This window comes from Peromyscus eremicus, unplaced genomic scaffold (genome assembly GCF_949786415.1).
Source record: "Peromyscus eremicus unplaced genomic scaffold, PerEre_H2_v1 PerEre#2#unplaced_71, whole genome shotgun sequence".
In the NCBI taxonomy this organism is placed as follows: domain Eukaryota; kingdom Metazoa; phylum Chordata; class Mammalia; order Rodentia; family Cricetidae; genus Peromyscus; species Peromyscus eremicus.
Window position 1 is genome coordinate 362220 of NW_026734312.1, and position 18555 is coordinate 380774.

At 36.6% G+C, this 18555-nt stretch overlaps 1 long non-coding RNA gene across 1 annotated transcript; it reads right to left on the minus strand.

Moving 5' to 3' along the window:
* Window positions 1–1886: 1886 nt before the first annotated feature.
* On the minus strand, window positions 1887–8428 carry LOC131901300 (uncharacterized). Its single transcript, XR_009376468.1, has 4 exons — window positions 8300–8428; window positions 7690–7766; window positions 3404–3502; window positions 1887–2393 (listed from the first exon to the last, which is right to left on the minus strand). It is a non-coding gene; the product is annotated as an uncharacterized LOC131901300 (long non-coding RNA).
* Between the last annotated feature and the right edge of the window lie 10127 nt (window positions 8429–18555).

Here is an 18555-nt window from a genome sequence, read left to right on the forward strand (position 1 = left end):
TTAAAAAGTGGAATGAGCCTGAGAGAGGCCAGATGTACTGCAGGAGTTAAGGCTGAAAAGGGCCTCTCTATGTCCTTTGGAGTTCATTTCTTGTAATCATATTCCCCACTTTCTTGTGCTGGAACTGCAAGCTTTGGTATTTTTCTCACTTGTATTTGGTCTCGCTCTTTTTAAGATTTTTGTGTACCATTACCTACATTTTCCTTTTAGAATGCTGGTCTTTAATTTGTGACTTTGTATGCTTAAAGACTCAATATTCATTCTGATTTTGCAAATGATTAAAGCTTTGAGACTCAGAAGAGCCTTTGGATTTCAGACTTTTGTACATTGTTTGAATTGTGAATCATATGGGGACATTCCAAGTTGCACTAAATGCAGTTTACATTATGAGAAATTCATGAGCCTTATGTATGGAATATTCTTATTTATTTGTGAAGTGTCTTCCAGAGAGCCATCCAATAAATTCCTTCCCCAAAAATAGAGGTGCATTTTTTTAAAGTTGTGGGATCTTTAAAAGTTAAGGAATGCCCTGTACAGTAGATCGCTAGAGCCACCCCTTTAAGGGATTATCCTCAATCTTTAGTTTCAGAAGTGCTCAGCTTATAGGTCAACCATAACCGGAACATCTGCCGCCTCACAGTTCAGCCACCTTCCACTGATTTCCTACACCATGCCTTCTTCATTCACATGGACTTAAACTCTCTAAAGTGATGTGCCAAAACCATGCTTTGTTTCTCAAATGGTGTTTGTCACACGACTTAAAGAACTAATATAGTATCATGGAACGGACAACATTTCATAGTAAATTTCCTTTCTCCTCCTGTCCTTTTCACCAATGAAAGAATGAATTCTACTAAGCAAATATTGTTCAAAATAAATTCCCATCAGGGCTTGGTTCTGAGGCTTAAAGTATCTTAAAAACAAATATTGACATATCACATGTATTTTTTTTCACATATAAGACTGTTTTTGAAACAGAAAAGTCCTGCATTTATATTTATCTCAAACTATAAATAAGGACATAGAAAAGTGTTCCAATGCAGCTGTTTAACTAAAGCAGTGCTTCAGTCTTGATGGACAGGGAAGGAGCTTGGCCCTGTCTCAACTTGGCATATCATGCCTTGTTGACTCCCATGGGAGGCCTTACCCTTTCTGAGGAGTGGGTTGGGGAATAGAAATGAGGTTGGAGAGGGAATAGGATGAGAGAGGAAGGGGTGTGTGTGGGAACTGTGGTTAGTATGTAAAATAAACAAAAAATTTAATGAAAAAAAAGCAAAAAACAAAGTAACAAGAGAGGACCAATATTTGCTGATTGCCTTGCATGGGACACTCAACAGTCAACAGAAAAGGCTTCAGTAGGTTTTATTTTACCCAGAATCACTGGAATAGCAGTAAAAAAGACATTGAAAAAGCAATCAGGATAGCTACTATACATAAAAGGAAGAAGTGCCAGAAAGGGTGTGAGAAATTGTAACCTCTGTGCATTGCTGATAGGTATGGAGAGTGATGTAGGAGCTGGGGAATACAGTATGGCGCCTCCTCACAAACCTAAATGGGGAATTACCATATGATTTTTTTCATACACATTTATATTTACTTCACATCTATATTTATTCCCCAAAGAATTTCATGTCAGGCCTCAGATACTCATGTACTTCTGAGAAAACACACCTCTGCATTGCTCATTATAATTGAAAGATACCAAGAAGAAATCCAATCATGGTTAAAAGAATAAACAATGGATAAACTAAAAAAACTAAAACAGTGCTCATTTACATAAAGAAGGTATGGATGAACCATCAATGACCATCATCAAATACTGTATAGCTGCATTAGTAACTAGAAGAGCTAAAGGGAAATATAGCAATTAAATGGACTCAAACAACTTTGAATGGGTAATTAAATTATTATTATTTAATTATTATTAATTAATTATTCAATAACTTTGTACATTCAAAAATGGTATCTTCTAAAAATATATTACAAAGCACATAAACATATATACATATAATCATATATACATATATACATATGTACACATATACATGAACTATTTACATCAAGGGAAGGAAGGTAAATGTAAAATAAACACTGAAGAAAGCATAATATATTAACATAATATAACATAATCTAATAAAACAAGATAAACTTATGGAAATAAAAACTGAAGATAATATAATAGTGTAATATACTATAACATAATAAAACAAAATAAACAGGTGAAAATAACACTGAAGAATATGTAATATAATACTATATTATTCTAAAACATAAAATAAAAATGTGCTTTTTCTTAAAGCAATTATTGGAGAAGAGACAGATTTTCTCCTGAGTTGTCTTATTGTGGATGGTCGGAGAAGTTGTCAGGCAATTGTCGTAGGCTTGTCCAAGTTCTAGGATGAGAATAATTCATTTTAAATACACAGTGCTCTCTTCTGCTTTATAAACAATATGGTGAAAAGAGCTAGTTAGAGCATTCATAAAATGCATTTCTAGAACATGTGTGCCAATAGAAACGTTTTTGTAAAGTTCACCTTTCATCCATCGTGAACATTCCATTGAATACTTCACTTTCATAACAGATCTATATGCTCCATGACATTTGTGAACCTTAATGCAAACACCTAACTCTAACCTTAAATCTACTCTAACTATATAACAGGAAGCCTAATCATAAAACTCAACCGAGCCTTAAAGTCTAAATTGGAACCTAACTCTAGTATGTAACAACAGTGAGGAAAACATGGAAGATGGTTAGGAATATCTTTTCTTCTTATCAATGAAACCTTTGTGTTAGAAATCGATTTATGTTCTTTTTACATTTTCAACACCATACTATTCCTTTTCTAAAGAATTTATTCTCTCCCCGACCACCAGACACACTGCCCCATTTTCCTCCTTAATGTCCAGTATTTGAAACTGTTCATATTCTTTAGCTCCCAGCTTTCTCTCTTCAGCTTTATTTCCTAATATTCCTGAACCTTTGAAATGTGACCAAAACATACATACACACACATTCTAGATATCTATCATCTGTCATCTATCTATCTATCTATCTATCTGTCTATCTGTCTATCTGTCTATCCGTCAACTATCCGTCTATCCATCTGTCCATCCATCTGTCCATCCATCCATCCATGCATCCATCCATCCTTCTATCTATCTTACTATCTATATCTATATAATCTATCTAAATAACTGTATACATATATATATATATGCGATTGATGACAATCTTGATTTAGCCAGTTGTTGACTCATGAGATAATCATTCCATTGACAGTTAACTCTTTTTATCCCCCATGCTGCACTGAAATACTTATACTCCTGAGCTGGATAACTGAGTATATATTTTAGATAAACATTCTTTCTAATACATTTTAAAAGAAAATATAACTCTTACCATCACTTTTTTATGTTTTCTCTTCTATTTCTTGTAGTGGGAAGAAGAGCTCCGTTTTTTGGTGAAACATGCACAAAAGCATGCTCTTATAGCATCAATCTGAAAGAGATTATGTAAAATAAGTAGTTTTTAAACTAAAAATTAAAACAATGTCACCAAAGATTTGAACCATCCATTCAACTAAAAAGGGCAACTATGGCTGATTGCATATTTTACATACATTCACAATTTTAGAATAAGTTACAATAGTATGAGAATTAAGTACTAGCTTCAGAAAGGGAGGGACTTGAGTTCCAGGCTTAGGCTACCTCTGATATTCCAGAAACTCCAGAACCAGATGAAAGATTCTGACTTCCCTTTAGGGCCACATAAGATACCCATGAACTTTGTCCTGGGGCCTGACTTGCATGATCTCCTACAACAACATAAGGCCCAGGGATTTTCCTCCAGAATCCCAGGCAGTATGACTTCCTACACCAAGTGAGGGACCCTGCCTTCTAGAGGTTAGGCCCACTGATGAACTAGGCAAACTCCAGGACCAGTTGAGAGGCTCTCACTGTTTGATTCAACCTATGTATTCTGCTAGGGACCATTCCCACAGGTGGCTAGGTTTCACCTGCCAGGCACCACCTGTATTGACATATGAACACTGTTCTAGGCTTAAACAGAGGCTGACTCCCAGAAGAAGGATATCCTTCAAATCACAAACATATTTAAAAATCTCCTTTGCATGTAATTCTAAAATCTAAAAAAAATGGATGTATTTCTAGATTCATTGTATGTAATGAAATTAAGTCAGGAGGAAGGAGATGATTTTATATATATATATATATATATATATATATATATATATATATATATATGCACTATTGAGATTGAAGAAGGAACAAAATACTTTTCAACTAAAAACTGACCAGGACCAGATGGATTATTTTCAGAGTTTTACAGAATACCAAAGAAAAATGAAAATCATTGCTACTCAGACCATTTCATGAAATAGTAAAACAAAGGATTTCTCCAAAATTTTTATGATGTCAATAATACCTTGATACCCCAAGTAGAGAAAGATTCCTATGAAAAGACTTAAAACCACAGACTGATTTTCATGATGAGAACAGATACAAAACTTCTAAATGTGAGATTGACAAGCCTGGGTTTGAGAGATGCCCCAGCATTGACAAGCAATGCCTATTCTTCCAGAGGACCCACTTTCAATTCCCAGCATCCACATCATATCTCACAGCTATCTGTAACTCCAGTTCCAGGGAATTGGATGCTCTTTTCTGGCCTCTGAGTATACCAAGCACACATATCATGCACAAGAATACATGTAGACAAATAACCATATATATAAAATTAAAAATGATATTGGCAAAGAGAATTTAAGACCATAACAAAAAGTATATCCATGATGGCCCTTATGGTTTCATGCAAGAATGCAGGGTAAGAGAAATGTATGTAAACCAATACATACAACAAATCAAATAAATGGAATAAAGAAATTCACATGATTATCCCAATATGCATGAACGACCACTAACACAATTGAACATTTGGACAATAATGATAAAAGTCAGGAGAGGCTAGGTATGGGTAGAGAATATGTCACAATTATACAAGCCATAAACAACAAGCCTACCATCTACATGTTCTAAAATGGAGAAAAAATATTAATCTAACCATAATGATGAGAAAAAAAGGCAATCATGGTTCACTGTCTCTATACTTTTTAATAAAGAGCTGAAGTTCTAGATAGACCCAATAAGGTAAGAAGAATATTAAAGCATACAAAGTGTGAGAGAACTCAGAATGCCCCTACTTAAAGATGGTAGCATTTTATCAGCTGTAAAAGGGTTGAGGCTCCACAAAAAGTCTTACAGCTGATAAACACTACAACAAATTAGCATTTCACAAATTTAACACCAAAATCAGTGATAACAAACTGAATAAAAAATCAATGAAAGAATCCCACTCACCTGCCCTAGGATATAGAATCAAACTTGATAGCCATCAGCAGATGAATGGATAAGGAAAATGTGGTATGTACACACAATGGAATATTACTCAATGTAAAGAAAAATGAAATAGTAAAAATTGCAAGTGAATTAATAGAACTAGAAGAAGTTTTACTCAATGAGGCCAGCTAGGATTAAAAAAGCAAATGTGATATGCTGTCCTCATGTGTAGATATTAGACTTTTGTATGTTCAATTAGGATTACACGAGGAAACCTAGAAATTAGACATGGTCTATTGTAGATGGACCAATTAAAAGGGAGATAGGAAAAATATATGTAAAATTAAATCAGAGAAGGAGAATACTGGATGTTGACAGTTTCAATCATGGAAGAATTGGAGGATAAAGGACAGAAGGATGAGTGCCAAACGAAAATGAAGGTCTATGAAAAAAGCCTTACAGGATCCAAGATCTTGCAAATTAAGTAAAATATAATTTAAGGGGAGGTAGAACACAGGTGACAAGAAATAACACTGGAGCAATAAGTACTCTGGGCTAAGGTTTAAGTGGCAATGAAGGTAGAAGAATAAGTCAGAACAGGGACTAAGGTGTAACTGAACATAAACTAAGGCTGTATGAAGGCTGTGGAAGCGACTAGTTGGTCAAATAGTTTAAAAGACATACTAAAAAGAGTTTGTTCAGAGGTACCTGGAATGTGTTGACTTATCTCATAAGACATGAGATTTACATTGAAACTCCAAAACAATGGAAAGGATACCTCCTTTTGAGTTATCAGTCAAGTAGGCCTCCATGTCACCCCAAATAACATAATCTATATCTTCACATTCTGGTTGTTTGTCATACATAAATGGTAAGACTCTTTTGTTGAAGATACCACACAGTCTGGTTGCAGGGCATTTAGAACTCAATCCCTAGAAGACGAGGAATTTCTGCCTTTCATCATAATAAAAGTTGTAGTTCTAGTCACTGGTCATGAAATACATCAAGAGTCTATCCAGTCTTGGACCTTTCCTATGCCAACAGTGACCAGCCAGGCAAGCTGTCCACAATGGTTGGGTGGTAGTTATGTAAATAACCAACCTTGTTAGGAATGGATGGGAGACCTGTTCCAAGCAATGGATTAAATGTCTAATGCTATAAACCTTGTCAAAAGCTTATGTTTGGAATAGTCATAAGCTAGTTCAGGAGAATCAACTAGTGCTATTAATATTTACATTTATACTCATAGGTTTGTTCTGCTCTCATTGTAGGACATATGATTTTTTTTCAAAGGGTAATGGTTAATGTAGAGACTCATAACTAGTTACCATGATAAGGATAAGCCAGAGTGAAGGCTCACCTGCAGTTGAGTCATTTGCATTGACCTTCCACTACTGAAAGCTCAAGAAACAATGAGGAAGAATGGTCTGAAAGCAATGTAAGAGTTTGAATCTGGAGAGAAGTACATTGAAATGTTCTTTTGGGGACATGGCATAAGGGATGCACAGATCAACTCAGAACAGCTGTGTCTTACACTAGACTTGCACAAGCTCAAGCCAGTCAAGATGCCAGCATGAATGAGGAAACATCTCTCAAGGCCCCAACACTAGATGAGGAGCAATAGGCCATGGCTGGTTATGAAAGGAAGAGATTAATTTATCTGTGGGCTGTGGCTTAGGACAGATTGCTCATGTCCCAGAAAGTGTCTTCACACACATTCACAGATGGTCAGCCCTACTTGGACTCAGTGGGCTCTTAATAGTAATATTAAGAGCCAGACAGTGGTGGCACAAACCTTTAATCTCAGCACTCAGGAGGTAGAGACAGGCAGATCTCTGTGAGTTTGAGGCCAGCCTGCTCTACAGAGTGAGTTCCAGGAAAGGTGCAAAGCTATACAGAAAAACACTGTCTCAGAAAACAAAAACAAAAACAAAACCAAAAGTAATTTTAAGAGACATTAAACAAAGAAGAAGAAGAAGAAGAAGAAGAAGAAGAAGAAGAAGAAGAAGAAGAAGAAGAAGAAGAAGAAGAAGAAGAGGAGGAAGAAGAAGAAGGAGGAGGAGGAGGAGGAGGAGAGGAAGGAGAGGGAGGAGGAGGAGGAGGAGGAGGAGGAGGAGGAGGAGGAGGAGGAGGAGGAGTTCAACCAGCACAAGGTGGAGATAGTCAGTGGTGAATGTAGTTTTCAAAGAAGAAATAATAAGAATATATATAAAAAAATTACGTTCTATGTATTAATTCTAGAAGACATACTAAATTTAACCGTATTTGGCCTATGGAACATTACCGTGGAAACAGCTTAAATGTGCAATGTAAACTGAAGTATATACTTACAAATGGCCGCTTAGTTTTTCTAGCACTGTGCGGCCTCTGCTCTTCTGAGGTATGCTCTTGGTCTTCCATGATGGATGCTGTTAACAAGTGCATATATTTCACTAAGCAAAGTACAATGAACATTTAGGGGAAAAGCTGTCCATTACTATAATGAAGACACATTAAGGATGAGAAAATATTTATTTTCATTTTCTCAAGCAATAGTTTGAATTAAGTATAAACTGCAGTGGAAAAATTTAACTTGTCTTCTCTATTTAATAAAGAATCAATCATAAAAACAGGTGTTTGAGTATGTTTTTTCTCTGAACAGAGGTTTGGGAAGCAGACCCCACTGTATGGGGGTTCACTTCACTTACATATTCAGATTGATCTCATATATTTCTGAAGATAAAGCAAATGAAATATGGACAATGAGAGGTGGAAGCAAGGACTCCGTCTTTGACAAACAAAATCTTATGTGTTGCTCAGATTTGATAATGTGTGTGTGTTATTACCATTCTACTAATCCTTTTGCTTCCTATATGTGTAGTTGTCTGTCTATTACATATAGTGTTCTGTTCTATACACAATCATTCTATAGAACAAGTATATTTTAAAATGTAGTACTTACTTCTCTCCTGATGCATCACTACAATTTTTTCTGCATCATTGTCTATATTGGATAAGTCAGGAGCTTTTGTGGAAGATTTCTGTGGTCCATTGGGGTCAGACACACTCTATCAACAGGAGTATTGGTAACATATGTTAGAAAGGTCTTATTTGATTTCTAAGAACATATTTGAATTCCTAATTTTATGACAAGTGTACTTGAAATTCTATGTAGTATATATGGAAGACAAAGACATTTTAGTAGCAAATCTATTTTGCACGGTAAACTTTAAATCTATCCTTCATTTCTCATGGCAACTCATTATGTAAGAGAAAAAAAAAGAAGAAACATATTCAGAGGATTTGAACTGATGCACAATATTAAGAAAAAGCAAAAGCAACTACTTTTATATAAGAACTGTTAATGCTATTTATATTCCCAAATGAAATTGGAGGATATTTATAAAATAAAGAATTGCCTACCCTATTATCAGGAAAATTTCTTTGGATAGTATGGTACTTTGAATGCAAATGGGCCCCATAAGCTTATAGGAAGTGTCACTATCAGAAGGTTTGGCCTTGTTGGCGGTGGTGTGACCTTGTTGGGGGAAGTTTGTCTCTGTGGGGGCCATTTGAGGTCTCCTGTGCTCAAGTTACACCCAGAGTAGACACAGGCTCTTTTACTGCTTGCTGATCAGGATGAGAACTCTCAGCTCCTTATCCAGGACCATGTCTGCCTGCATGCTGCCATGTCCCACCATGATGATGGTGGACAAAACCTGTGAAACAGGAATCCATCCCAATGAAATGGTTCCCTAATAGGAGTAGCCATGGTCATGGTATCTCTTCCCAGCAATAGAAACCATAACTAATACAAACAGTATTGATTTCTATTCTCCTATTTGTCTCCCTTTAATTTTGTTCTCCTGATTTATTGCTCCAGCTAATAGATTGAGCACAGCATTGAAAAGGATTCAAGATGAGAGACAAACCTGTCTCTTATGACCTTGAGGGACTCATGTTTTCATCTATTGAAGAAGACGTTGGCTGTGAGTTTCCCATTATATAATTTTTATTGTGTTGAGATATGCTCCTTTTCTTACACTCTCTGGATTATTATCATGATGGTATATTGGATTTTGGCAAGGGCCTTATGTAAATGTATTGAGAAGATTAGGTGACTTTTTGTCTAAGTCTGTTTCTGTGCTTTGTTAAATCTGTTGACTTGTGTATTTCAAACAATCTCTGCATCTCTGAGATAAAAACAACTTGGTCATTGAACATTTGAACAACTGAACATGTGGAACTTAGTGATAAAAGTTAAGGAGAGGCTAGGGTTGGGTAGAGAACATGTCACAATTATACAAGCAATAAACAACAAGCCTACAGTCTACATCTTCTAAATTGGAGAAAAAAATATTAATCTAAAATTATGATGAGAAAAAGGCAATCATTGTTTAATGTCTCTATACATTTTAATAAAGAGCTGAAGTTCTAGATGGATCCAATAAGGTAAGAAGAATATTAAAGCATACAAAGTGTGAGAGAATTCAGAATGGCCCTACTTAAAGATGGTAGAATTTTATCAGCTGTAAAAGGGTTGAGGCTCCACAAAAAGTCTTACAGCTGATAAACACTACAACAAATTAGCATTTCACAAATTTAACACCAAAATCAGGGATGACAAACTGAATAAAAATCAATGAAGGAATCCCACTCACCTGCCCTAGGTTATAGAATCAACCTTGATAGTCATCAGCAGATGAAAGGATAAGGAAAATGTGGTATATACACACAATGGAATATTACTCAATGTAAAGAAAAATGAAATAGTAAAAATTGCAAGTGAATTAATAGAACTAGAAGAAGTTTTACTCAATGAGGCCAGCTAGGATTAAAAAAGCAAATGTGATATGCTGTCCTCATGTGTAGATATTAGACTTTTGTATGTTCAATTAGGATTACACGAGGAAACCTAGAAATTAGACATGGTCTATTGTAGATGGACCAATTAAAAAGGAGATAGGAAAATATATGTAAAATTAAATCAGAGAAGGAGAATACTGGATGTTGACAGTTTCAATCATGGAAGAATTGGAGGATAAAGGACAGAAGGATGAGTGCCAAACGAAAATGAAGGTCTATGAAAAAAGCCTTACAGGATCCAAGATCTTGCAAATTAAGTAAAATATAATTTAAGGGGAGGTAGAACACAGGTGACAGGAAATAACACTGGAGCAATAAGTACTCTGGGCTAAGGTTTAAGTGGCAATGAAGGTAGAAGAATAAGTCAGAACAGGGACTAAGGTGTAACTGAACAAAGACTAAGGCTGTATGAAGGCTGTGGAAGTGACTAGTTGGTCAAATAGTTTAAAAGACATACTAAAAAGAGCTTGTTCAGAGGTACCTGGAATGTGTTGACTTATCTCATAAGATATGAGATTTACATTGAAACTCCAAAACAAGGGATGGCATACCTCCTTTTGAGTTGTCTGTCAAGCAGGGCTCCAAGTCATCCCAATAACAATCTATTAATGCACATTCTGGTTGTTTGTCATAACTAAATGGTAAGACTCTCTTGTTGAAGATACCACACTGTCTGGTTGCAGGGCATTTAGAACTCAATCTCTAGCAGACAAGGAATTTCTGCCTTTCATCATAATAAAAGTTGTAATTCCAGCCACTGGTCATGAAATACATCAAGAGTTTATCCAGTCTTGGACCTTTCCTATGACAACAGTGACCAGCCAGGCAAGTGTCCTCAATGGTCGTGTGGTAGTTATGTAAATAACCAATCTTGTTAGGAATGGATGGGAGACCTGTCCAAGCAATGGATTAAATGTCTGCTGCTGTAAACCTTGTCAAATGCTTATGTTTGGAGTTGTCATAAGCTAGTCCAGGAAAATTAACTAGTACTATTTTTATTTATGTTATATACCCATAGGTTTGTTCTGCTCTCATTGTTGGCCAGATGATTTTTTTTCAGAGGGTAATGGTTAATGTAGAGATTCATAACTAGTTAACATGATAAGGATAAGCCAGAGTGAAGGCTCATCTGCAGATGGGTCATTTGCATTGACCTTCCACTACTGAAAGCTCAAGAAACAGTGAGGAAGAATGGTCTGAAAACAATGTAAGAGTTTGAATCTGGAGAGAAGTACATTGAAATGTTCTTTTGGGGACATGGCATAACGGATGCACAGATCAACTCAGAACAGCTGTGTCATACACTAGACTTGCACAAGCTCAAGCCAGTCAAGATGCCAGCATGAATGAGGAAACATCTCTCAAGGCCCCAGCACTAGATGAGTAGCAATTGGCCATGGCTGGTTGTGAAAAGAGGAGATTAATTTATCTGTGGGCTGTGGCTTAGGACAGATTGCTCATGTCCCAGAAAGTGTCTTCACACACATTCACAGATGGTCAGCCGTACTTGGACTCAGTGGGCCATTAATAGTAATTTTAAGAGCCCGGTAGTGGTGGCACACACCTTTAATCCCAGCACTCAGGAGGCAGAGACGGGCAGACTTCTGTGAGTTTGAGGCCAGCCTGGTCTACAGAGTGAGTTCCAGGAAAGGTACAAAGCTACACAGAAAAACACTGTCTCAGAAAACAAAAACAAAAACAAAAGTAAATTTTAAGAGACATTAAGCAAAGAAGAAGAAGAGGAAGAAGAAGAAGAAGAAGAAGAGGAAGAAGAGGAAGAAGAGGAAGAGGAAGAAGAAGAAGAAGAAGAAGAAGAAGAAGAAGAAGAAGAAGAAGAAGAAGAAGAAGAAGAAGAAGAATGATGAGTTCCACCAGCACAAGATGGAAGGAGTCAGTGGTGAATGTAGTTTCAAAGAATAAATAGTAAGAATACTTAAAAAAACAAACGTTTACGTTCTATGTATTAATTCTAGAAGACATACTAAATTTAACCTTATTTGGCCTATGGAACATTACTGTGGAAACAGCATAAATGTGCAATGTAAACTGAAGTATATACTTACAAATGGCCGCTGCTTAGTTTTTCTAGCACTGTGCTGCCTCTGCTCTTCTGAGGCATGCTCTTGGTCTTCCATGACAGAAGCTGTTAAGAAGTGCACATATTTCACTAAGCAAAGTACAATGAACATTTAGGGGAAAAGCTGTCCATTGCTATAATGAAGATACATTAGGGATGAGAAAATATTTATTTTCATTTTCCCAAGCAAAAGTTTGAATTAAGTATAAACTGCAGTGGAAACATTTAACTTATCTTCTCTGCTTAATAAAGGATCTCTCTCCAAAACATGTGTCTGGGTGTGGTTTTTCTCTGAGCAGAGGTTTAGGAAGCAGCCCCCACTCTATGAGAGTTCCCTTCACTTATATATTCAGATTGATCTCATATATTTCTGAAGATAAAGCAAATGAAATATGGACACCTGAGAGGTGGGAGCAAGGACTCCGTCTTTGACAAACAAAATCTTATCTGTTGCTCAGATTTGATAATGTGTGTGTGTTATTAACAATCTACTAATTTTTTTGCTTCCTATATGTGTAGTTGTCTGTCTATTACAGATAGTGTTCTGTTCTATACACAATCATTCTACAGAATAAGTATATTTCAAAATGTAGTACTTACTTCTCTCCTGATGCATTGTTACATTTTTTTCTGCATCATTGTCCATATTGGATGAGTCGGGAGCTTTTGTGGAAGATTCCTGGGGTTCGTTAGGGTCACACACACTCTATCAACAGGAGTATTGGTAACATATGTTAGAAAGTTCTTATTTGATTTCTAAGAACATACTTGAATTCTTAATTTTATGACAAGTGTTCTTGAAATTCTATGTAGTATATATTGAAGACAAAGACATTTTAATAGCAAATCTATTGTGCACAGTAAAGTTTAAATCTATCCTTCATTTTTCATGGCACTTCACTATGTAAGAAGTACAAAGAAAAAAGGAAACACATTCAGAGGATTTGACCTGATGTACAATATTATCAAAACAAAAGCAACTACTTTTATGAAAGAACTGTTAATGCTATTTATATTCCCAAATGAATTTGGAGGACATTTATAAAATAAAGAATTGCCTACCCTATTATCAGGAAAATTTCTTTGGACAGTGTGGTACTTTGAATGCAAATGGGCCCCATAAGCTTATAGGAAGTGTCACTATCAGAAGGTTTGGCCTTGTTGGCGGTGGTGTGACCTTGTTGGGGGAAGTTTGTCTCTGTGGGGGCCATTTGAGGTCTCCTGTGCTCAAGTTACACCCAGAGTAGACACAGGCTCTTTTACTGCTTGCTGATCAGGATGAGAACTCTCAGCTCCTTATCCAGGACCATGTCTGCCTGCATGCTGCCATGTCCCACCATGATGATGGTGGACAAAACCTGTGAAACAGGAATCCATCCCAATGAAATGGTTCCCTAATAGGAGTAGCCATGGTCATGGTATCTCTTCCCAGCAATAGAAACCATAACTAATACAAACAGTATTGATTTCTATTCTCCTATTTGTCTCCCTTTAATTTTGTTCTCCTGATTTATTGCTCCAGCTAATAGATTGAGCACAGCATTGAAAAGGATTCAAGATGAGAGACAAACCTGTCTCTTATCACCTCAGTGCACTCATGTTTTCTTCCATTGAGGATGATGTTGGCTCTGAGTTTCTCCTTATATAATTGTTATGGTGTTGAGGTATTGTCCTTCTTGTCTTACACTCTCTGGATTATTATCATGATGGTATATTGGATTTTGGCAAGGGCCTTATCTACATGTATTGAGAAGTTTAGGTGACTTTTTGTCTAAGTCTGTTTCTGTGCTTTGTTAAATCTGTTGACTTGTGTATTTCAAACCATCTCTGCATCTCTGAGATAAAAAACAAGTTGTTCATGGTGGATCATTGTACCTAGAGTTTTCCTGCCTGGCCCACAGTCAGGACAAATCTCTCTCACCTGCCAGTCCTACAGATGCTAAGACCCAACCAAGTAAACACAGAGACTTATATTGCTTACAAACTGTATGGCTTTACCAGGCTTCTTGCTAACTGTCTTACAGCTTAAATTAATCCATTTCTATAAATCTATACCTTGCCACGTGCCTCATGGCTTACTGGCATCTTCACATGCTGTTTGTCATCGTGGCAGCTGGCAGTGTCTCTGACTCAGCCTTCCACTTCCCAGCTTTATTCTCCTCCTTGTCCCGCCGGTACTTCCTCCTGCCTGACTACTGGCCAATCAGTGTTTTATTTACCAACCAATCAGAGCAACACATTTGCCATACAGAACATCCCACAGCAGACCATCTTTTTGGGGTGTGTCTAGTTTAGCTTTGAAAGTTATTTTATTGAGTATTTTTGAATCTCTGTTCAAAGGCTCTTGTAAATTCTGTTGGTTGCTCTCCTGATCTGTAATATCCAGGGCTTAATATCACAGCATATAGTAAATATTCACTACATGTGAATTACAACTTTTTGGTTTTATTTTAAATTTATTTATTTATTTCACATCCCAACCACAGCTTTCCACCCTACCTCTACTTCCTGTGTCTCTCCCTACACTGTCCCCCATGCACTACTCAGTTTCTATTCATAAAAAGGCAGGCTTCCCATGAATTTCAACAAAACATGGCATCACAAGTTCCAGTAAGACTAAACACAAATGCTTGCTTTAAGGCTGGGCAAGGGACCCAAGTATGAAGAATAGATCCCTAAAGCCAGCAAAACAATTAGAGAAAAGTTCTGCTTTCACTTTTTTTGTTTTGTTTTTTTTTTTTTTTTTCGAGACAGGGTTTCTCTGTGTAGCTTTGTGCCTTTCCTGGAACTCACTTGGTAGCCCAGGCTGGCCTCGAACTCACAGAGATCCGCCTGGCTCTGCCTCCCGAGTGCTGGGATTAAAGGCGTGCGCCACCACCGCCCGGCTCTGCTTTCACTTTTAAGAGTACTACAAGAAGGAAGATCTACCCAACTGCCACATGTATGCAGAGGGCCTAGGTCAGTCCATGAAGGCACTCTGGATGTCATTTCAGTCTCAATGAGCTCCTATGAGGCCAGGTTAGTGGATTCTGCGGGTTTTCATGTGATGTCCTTGACCCCTCTGACTCCTATAATCCTTCCTCCCATTCTTCAGCAGGATTCCCCCAGGCTAGGCCTAAATTTTGGCTGCAGGTCTCTGTATCTGTTTCCTTCAGGTGTTGGGTGAAGCCTGTCTGATGACAATTGAGCTAGGGCACAATCAAGTTTGTATTCTGGTTCTGGGTACCTCACTCAGGATGTTTTTTTCCAGTTCCACGCATTTGCGTGAAAATTTCTTTCCTTTTTCTTTTTTTGGTTTGATTTTGGTTTTTGTTTGTTTTCGATTCTTTTATTTATTTGTTTGTTTGTTTGTTTTACATCCTAACCACAATTTCTGCCCTCTCTTCACCTGCCTTTCAGTCCCTCATCTCCATTCACTTTCTGTTCCCACCCCCCATCAACTCCTCCTCCCTTTTGTTTAAGAAAGGGCAAATTTTCCATGAGTATCAACAAAGCATTGCATATCAACATGGCATGTCAGTTTAATGATGTCAGTTTTTTAACAGATGAGTAATACTCCATTATGTAAGTGTACCACATTTTCTATATCCTTTCTTGTGTTGTTGGACATCTAGCTTGTATTGAGGTCTGGTCTGTTATGAAAAAAGTAACTCTGATCACAGATGTGTAAGAGTCCTTGTGGTACGATTAAGCGTACCTTGGTATATACCCAAGATTGTTACAGCTGTGTCTGGAGGTAGATGGATTCTCAATTTTTTGAGAAATCTCCATAGTGATGTCCAAAGTGGTTGTACAAGTTTCCACTTCCACCACCAAGAGAGAAGTGTTCCTATTGCTCCACATCCTTTCCATCATGAGCTGTCACTTTGGTTTTAGGTCTTAGCCATCTTCATCTTAATAGGTGTAAGATGGACTCTATTGTAACTGTTTCTTGGCCATTTGAGATTCTTCTACGGAGAATTCTCTGATTAGATCTGTATCCTGTTTTTAATTGAGTTAATAGACATTATTGAGCTAATAGACATTATGACTCACATGGACCCAACAGAGCTCCTGAGACCATTTCATCCAAACATAAATGAAGACATTTCTCAGCACCTCATGGAACACTCTCCAAATTGACAACATATTCAGTCACAAAGCAAGTTTTGTCAGATACAAATAAATTGAAACACACTCCCTGCATCCTATCAAACTGCATGGATTAAAGTTGAATTTCAACAACAACAGAAACAACAGAAAGTCTAAAAATTCATGGAAACAGAACAACTCTCTAGTGAATTACCACTGGGTCAAGGCAGTGATAAGAAAGAAATTAAAGACTTCCTCAAATTCAATAAAAGTGAATGCACAACATATTCACATGTATGGAACACATTGCAAGTGTTGTTAAAAGGAAAGTTCATAGCACCAACTGCCTTCATAATGAATTTTGAGAGATCTCATTTTAGAGACTTAAGAGAACACCTGAAAGCTCTGCAACAAGCACACCAAGAGGAGTAGACTGCAGGAAATAACTGAACTGAGGGTACAAACCCATAAAATAGGAAGAACTTATCTAATGAATTCAATTGAGAGGATAGCACTTTCACACCATCCTTTACAGAAACAGACTCAAGGACAAATAGCACATGATTATGTCATTAGATACAGAAAGGGTCTTTGACAATATTGATCGTCACTTTATGATAAAAATCTCAGAGAGTCTAAGAATGAAAGGGACATATTTCTGCATAATAAAGCCAATAAAAAGCAAACACACAACCAACATATTGTTAACACTCAAATCCTTCCTTCTAAAATCAGGAACCTGACAAGGATGACCACGCTTCCTCCTTCTGTTCAATATAGTACTAGAAGTCTTAACTAGAAGAGTAAGACAAGAGAAGATACAAGAAAGGAACCAAGAGGTGAAATATTTTCATTTGTAATAATATGATTCTATAAAAAAATATATTTTGCCCAGAAAACTCCAGTGGCTGATAAATACATTTAGCAAAGTAACAGGTTTTAATCTGAGCCTCCAAATCAGTAGCCTACCTAAAAATACTGCACGTACTGAGAATAAAATCAAGAAAACCATGCTATTCCAAATAACCTCAAAGTGTAATGAATTAGGATAAATGTCACCAAAAAGTGAAACTTTTACAATGAAAGCAGTAAGAAAGTGAAAATAAGAAATTAAAGATGTTACGATAACTTGCAAAGACCTTCTGTGATCATTATTGTAGGGTTAATATTGTGAAACTGGTCATCCTAATAAAAGCGATCTGTGGACACCACATGATCCACATAAAATTTCCAGTTCAATGTTCATAGAAAATGAAAAAGAAATTTTAAATCCCAAACGGAAACACAAAAGACCAAGAATAGCTGAAACAATTTTGAACCATGAAACAAAAACAAAGCAAACTAAAAAGAACAAAAACAAAAACTTATGGAAGCATCACCATTCCAGATTTCAAGTTACTATAACCAATTGAAATAATAAATAGAGTATGGCAGTGGCCCCCAAACAAACATTGACTGGTGGTAGAAAACTAATGACCCACATATAAGCCCACAGTCCTGCAGTCTCTTAATTTTTGTAAAAGAGGCCAAAGATTCACATTGTAGAAAACAAATGGTGCCAGTCACATTGGACAGATTGGACTATAGGTGGATGAATGAAGTTAGAGCCTTATCTCTCACCCTGCATAAAACTCAGCTTCCCATGATCCAGGTATCTCAACACAAGGCCCAAATGGTACAGATTAATGATTAATTCTTTGGTACAGCTAAATACTTTCTGAGCAGGTCACTGGTACAGACACTATAAACAAGTAATTACCAAAGTAATAAATGGGACCCCATGAAACTAAAAATCTTCTGTGCAGCAAAGGATACCAGAAAGTGATTGACAAGGCAGCATGGAAGAATAGCTAAAAGTCTTTCCACATTGTACACATGAGAGAGGGTATGTAGAATATAAAGAATGCATTGTTACTTCAAAAACTGATCCATGATATTCACATTGAGTCTTGTCTTTACCCAGGTGTGTAAATACATTAAAAATAGAGCAATTACAATGATCAGAAATTTACTTACTATACATCAAAGGAAATATTTAGCAACGTCAAGGGATTCTAAGAATACTTTGTAATTAAGAATAGATTAAATGCTTTCATTTTATTACTCAATTATTAATTTTTGACTGAATAACGTGGTTTAAAATGTAGCATGTGGGTCTATGGCAAAGTCATTGAAGCAAACAATTGAAAATGAGAAATTTAAAT